The following is a 5,949-nucleotide window of genomic DNA, read 5'->3' on the forward strand; positions in this document are numbered from 1 at the left end:
GCTCCCAAAATCGGCTGTTTGCATCTCCAAAGCCATTCCCAGGCTTCTTTTCTTAATGGAGGGAATGCTGGATGGAGCTTTGAAGACAAGGAAATCTTTGATTTGTCAGTTTCGGGAACTGGATTAGATGGGGTCATTAAAAGAAGAGGCTGACATCAGCTTTTCTGCACAGAGTAGTTGAGTTCAAAGTTGAACTTGCCTCCCTTAAAGCAAGTCGTTTGTGGAAGCCGGTGGTTCTTGATGGAAAGTGGGCATGACCCTCCTCTCTGATGCTATTACATCCTGATCTTGGGAGATCTCTTCTAGAAGGTTCACAGGTGCTGCTAATTGGTAACATGTCTACTTCCTTTCTGTCCAGCAGGTGGTGTGATAAGATTCGAGATGGTTTGGAAAATCTTCAAGACCCCAATTCCTCTAAAGACTTGTTTTGGGAGAGGAAGCCTCTGAAACCCAGCTCCCAAATATAAGAAGAGAATTTGTGAAAAATATAGGGCATGGAATGGGCATGTATTGGTTAAGTAAAATACAGGCTGAGACAGAAGGGGTGGGGAAGTTTCTGGTGGCCTGGATAGAGATGTCTTTCATTAGAAACATTTTCTCCTTAAAGACAAGACAGAAGCCTTTCAAAATGTTAATAGGTTGATGAAGTTGCAGATTTTTTCCACATTTTCCCTATATTTTTCTGTATTTTTCAAATTTTCTGCACTAAGCAGATCTCTTCATACTTGCCAAATATTAAACATTGCTATAAAAATCTTTTATATCAATAATTATTCAATACCTTTCTAAGTTTTACTGATTCCTACTGAAGCCGAATGGGGCCTCTATACCCTGACACCGAATTAAATTGCAGAGACAAAGTTTTGGGTTAAGTAGAAAAGAATAGCTTTATTTCTTTGCCAGGCAAAGGGGGCCACAGTGAGTTAATGCCCTCAAAATTGTGTGTCCCAACCTGGAGGGGGGAGTGAGAAGTTTTATAGTAATGGTTCAAAGTTGATCACCAAAAATGGTGTTCAGCTTGTGGACATTCTTCTGATTGGTTGGTGGTGAGGTAAGTGGGAGTCAGCATCATCAACCTTCTGGTTCCAACCGGTCCAGGGTCATGTGCTTGTGGGCAGCATACTATCTTTAACTGTTAATTTCTCCCACCTGGAGGGGGTTTCAGTACTTGCAAAACAGCTCAAAGGTATTGCTGTGTGTATCCCCTGATGGGGACCCAGGACCTTGCTGCAAGGCTGCACTATTGTTTCTCTTGACTGTTTGTTTCTCTCTGGTCTGGCCTCCCCTCTCTTCCCTAACTAGCAACGGCTTGAATCTGCCTGTTGGAACTCAGGGAAGGTCATGGAGGCTGAATGAAGCCTATTTCCTGTAATCTAAGAAATGGGGGACACAGAAAGGCTTTGTGCCCAGGAGCCCCACAGGGCCCTGCTCGGTATCCCTACTTTCTACCTTTGTACGTAGCTGGTGACAAAATTTAACTTTTCTTTGATGATTGGACATGTTGGAGATTATTATGTACATTGCTGTAACTGGAATTTTTCATGCTGCAAATAGAATTGTAAGAGATATGGAACGTGAACCCTTCTATCACCCACACCATAGAGTTATGTTTCCCTATCAAACTTCTAAATTCTTTCAGGTTAAAGTATTTGTCTCTTATTTCTCAAACAAAGGCATATTATAGAAAGGTTTTAAACAATGAGGTGGCATGAATATCAGCCTGGTAGTGTGAGGAGAGACCAAAGTAGAGGAATTAGGAGTCGCTTATCATGGTTCGGGCATAAGGAGTCAAAGCAATGATGACAGTGAGTGGTAAGGGAGAAACAGGGGCAGGAGATACTCTCACGGAGGAGTTAGGAGGATTTAGTAATGGATATTCAGTTTACAGGAAAAGAGGAATCAGTGATGTGACAAGGACATGGAAAAATTAGAATATTGGCCTCAGAAATAAGTAAATCAAATGGTGACAATGGTGCAGGAAGACACATATGTTACTGGAAATTTTCCAATAGACTAATAGGATATGTTTGGCCATTAAAATAGTATAACTCCCAATAGAGAATATAATAAACATTAAGATAAGAGCAATGTGTTATGTAAAAATATACAAATTATGTATTTGTAAAAACTGGAAATGAAAATTGGGTAACACTGGCCCAAAAGAAAGGGCTCCATAGGGCTTTTTAAAAAGTTCCTCTCGGGCTTCCCTGGTGGCGCAGTGGTTGAGAGTCCGCCTGCCGATGCAGGGGACGCGGATTTGTGTTCCGGTCCGGGAAGATCCCACATGCCGTGCAGCGGCTGGGCCCGTGAGCCACGGCCGCTGAGCCTGCGCGTCCGGAGCCTGTGCGCCGCAACGGGAGGGGCCACAAGAGTGAGAGGCTCGCGTACCGCAAAAAAAAAAAAAAAGTTCCTCTCATGGGTTGAATCATGGTCCCCGAAACAATGTGTTAAGTCCTAACAACCCCTGGTACTTATGAATGTGATCGTATTTAGAGAAAGAGTCTTCAGTGATGTAATCAATTTAAGATCAGCTCATACTGAATTAGGGGGCCCTAATTCAATATGACGGTGTCCTTATAAGACAAGAAGAGACACAAAAACAGACGCTGAGGGAAGGTGGCCATGAGAAGATGGGGGCAGGGATTAGAAGAATTACACTACCACAAGCCAAGGAATGTTTGGAGCTACCAGAGGCAAGGAAGATTCCTCCTCTAGAGGCTTAGGAGAGAGCTGGCTCTGTCAACACCTTGAATTTAAACTCCTATCCTCCAGAACTACGAGAGGATAAATTTCTGTTGTTTTAAACCACACAATTTGTGGTACTTTGTTGTGGTAGCCCTAGAACACGAATGTGGTAGCCGTCTTCAGCACTCAGAGCAGGAGAGGAGAGGTAGATGTTTAGTTTTGTAGGTGGGGTAGATATTACGCGCCTATGTCACTATGGAAATCCACTTACTGTGTAAAGTTACCCATTAAACAGATGGGGAGATTAGGAGTGTGTTGGTTCAATAACTCTGTGTACTTTTTCCTTGACAAAGGTGGCCACTGCTGTGATCTGATCACTGTATGATGAAAACTGAGCCTCATTACCAGAAATAAAGAGGTTGTCCAGCCTGCTTTCCCGGCATATCCCACTCCCACTAGAGAAACACGTCCTCTGGGCACCTCACTGCATCCCTTCCTTTCAGGCAAAGGCTGCTGGTTTTCAGAAAACTGATAAGCTCACAAAATGTTTATTTCAATATAAAACGGAAAGACAAAGGACAAGAAGCTCAGCTATAAATCTAGAAGGAGCCAGCTGAGGGAGCATGTAAGGAGGAAATGAGTCAACTTACAACTAATATGGTGTAACATTTACAAGCATGGGTATACCCTGTAGGCTATGAATTTCCCAGCTCAAAATATTAATAAGACATTTGGAATTATTTTATTTTATTATTCATCTTTTCAATCTGATAAGAGAAGAACCAAAGTGCTCTTGGTTATTAATTTAATAGTTAAGTTAAAAGTTTGAGCTGTGTAAGCTTTCAGGGGAGATTAACTTGCTGACTTTTTTTTTTTTCTAATTTATCATTCTCAGCAAACATCTATTGAAAACTTTATCATGAGCCATGCACTGTGCTACAAGCTGAAGTTACCAAGAAGAGTTTTTATTTTTAATCCTTTCTTTCAAGGATTTTGCACACCAGTGGAAGAAATAGACAAATAAAGAGTACTTCGGTTTTTAAAAAGTGCAGTGTAAGAATGGTTATTGTTGGAGGACATAATAATAATGATATTAGTAATAATAATTTCGAGTGTACTATATGTTTTACATGTATTAAGGGAGCAGCGAGAAACGTGTGCCTAATTCCCTCTGGAGAGATAAGGATGCCTGCCTGCCTGCCTGCCCTCTATTCTTCTAAGGGGGATAAAAGGCCAAGGTGGGCTGAATGATGGGCCAGGGAAAGAAAGAAAAGTCTGTGCCAAGACCTCGAGCCTTGAGAATTCATGCTGTCTTTGGAGAAATGCAAAGAGCACAAGGGAGATGTGGGAGAGTGTGGAAGATGAGGTGGGAGGCATATCTTGAAAACCTTTGTGTTAGTATCATTCTCTGTGCCGCCTCTTTTCAAACGGTGTCCATAAATAGAAGGGGAGGGAGTTTTAATTTCTCTGTAAGAATGTATGCATGCATGTGTATGTGCTTGGTTTCAAATACAACCTAAAAAAAATCATGTTAACATATTCTAATATCTGGATGACCACCTTGTAATTACTGCCACATGACTTTAGAGGTTGCTTTTGCATTTATAACGTTTGTACTGATTAGTGCTTATTTGATGGTAGCCTGTCACATATTAAAGAGCATTCAATAACTCAGAGCTGCCTGTCCCTGTGTAGGAGTATCTGTGGCAGAGATTACTGGCTGTCTCCTGATATACGTTTCTCCTTCTTTCAAAGTAACGAAACCCTGAAGACTTAAATGAGCACATAGATGTCCAGGAAAAAGAAAAACACCATGTTGCCCAGTTTCCCTTGAAGCTAGCTGTGGCCTTGTGAATAAGTTCAAGTCAATGAATTATAAGCAGAAGTGTCTTGTGGCAGCTTCTGGAAACCTTCCTTAAGAGCAAGGTGATTTCCTATATATGTCCATGAAGATGAATTTGCCATTGTGTTTTTCAAATATCCCATGTCCTTACTGATTCTTAACTGATTTTCTTAATTACTGATATAGGCAAATTAACATTTTCCACTGTGATTCTGGATGTATTTTTTTATAGTTATTTCAATTTTCACGTTATATATTTCAAGTTCATGATTTGGGGAGCAATTTAAAATATTTGGATCATAGTAACATTTAATTGAGAAATTTCACATGATTTCACTGTTTCCATTTGCATTTATATTTATAACCATTTTGGTTTCAAGTAGCACTCCTTAAATTCAATCTGACAATTCTAAACTTTTAACTAGAGAATTTAGTCATTTGTACACATAATTACTGATGTGTTTGGACTTCCATCTTATTTTGTACTTTATGATTTCTCCATCTTTCTCACTCCCTTTTCAGATTCATTATTTTTTTGCCACTTCAATTCTTATCCTCTGCTAGTTCGTAAATCCTACCCTCTTATTTAATCCTTTTAGTAGTTACCCCAGAAATGATAACATGAATCTTAATTTATGGAAGTATAATGTTAATTAATGTATTTACCCTTCTCTTGTGCAATAAAAGAAACTTAGAACACTTACCTGTTCTATTCCTTTGAAGACTCTGTGCTTTATTACTGTGCATGAAACATTTTCTTTTCCAGATCCCAGTTTTATACAGCCAGCATTCATTTAGATGTACCCACTTATTTACTACTTCCTTTGCTCTTTGTTCCTTCTTGCACCTCAGTCCTACATCTAAGAACCTTTCTTTCTGCCTTAAGTACACCCTTTCGAATTTATTTAGTGGAGAACAAACTCTACTTTTTTTGTCTGAAAATGTCCTTTGTTTACCTGTGTGTAGAATTTGAGGTTGACACATTTTCTTTCAGGGTATTGACGATATTCCACTGTTTTCTGGTTTTTATTATTTCTGCTTAAAAGTCAGCTAAAAGTGTAATTGTCACACTTTTGAATATAAGTTTTCCCTTCAATCTGACTTCCTCCAAGTTTTTTTTAACTTCTTATTATGGAGAATTTAAAGCATGTTCAAAGTTAGAAAGAATCATCTAATAAACCCTCTTGTGTTCATATCCCAGCTTCAACAATTATCAACATTTTGCCACTTTTGTGTCATCCATTCCCACATACACAGACTCTTATACACCTGTTTTAGTATTTTATTTTATTTTTCGCAGGAGTATTTTAGAGCCGATACAAAAATACTATATTACATCTTTTCATCTGTAAACACTCGGTGTGTACCTCTCTCTATAACTGATAAGGACTTTATTAACATAAGCACTAAGCCACCAACAC

Source organism: Globicephala melas, chromosome 1, assembly GCF_963455315.2.
Source record: "Globicephala melas chromosome 1, mGloMel1.2, whole genome shotgun sequence".
NCBI lineage: Eukaryota > Metazoa > Chordata > Mammalia > Artiodactyla > Delphinidae > Globicephala > Globicephala melas.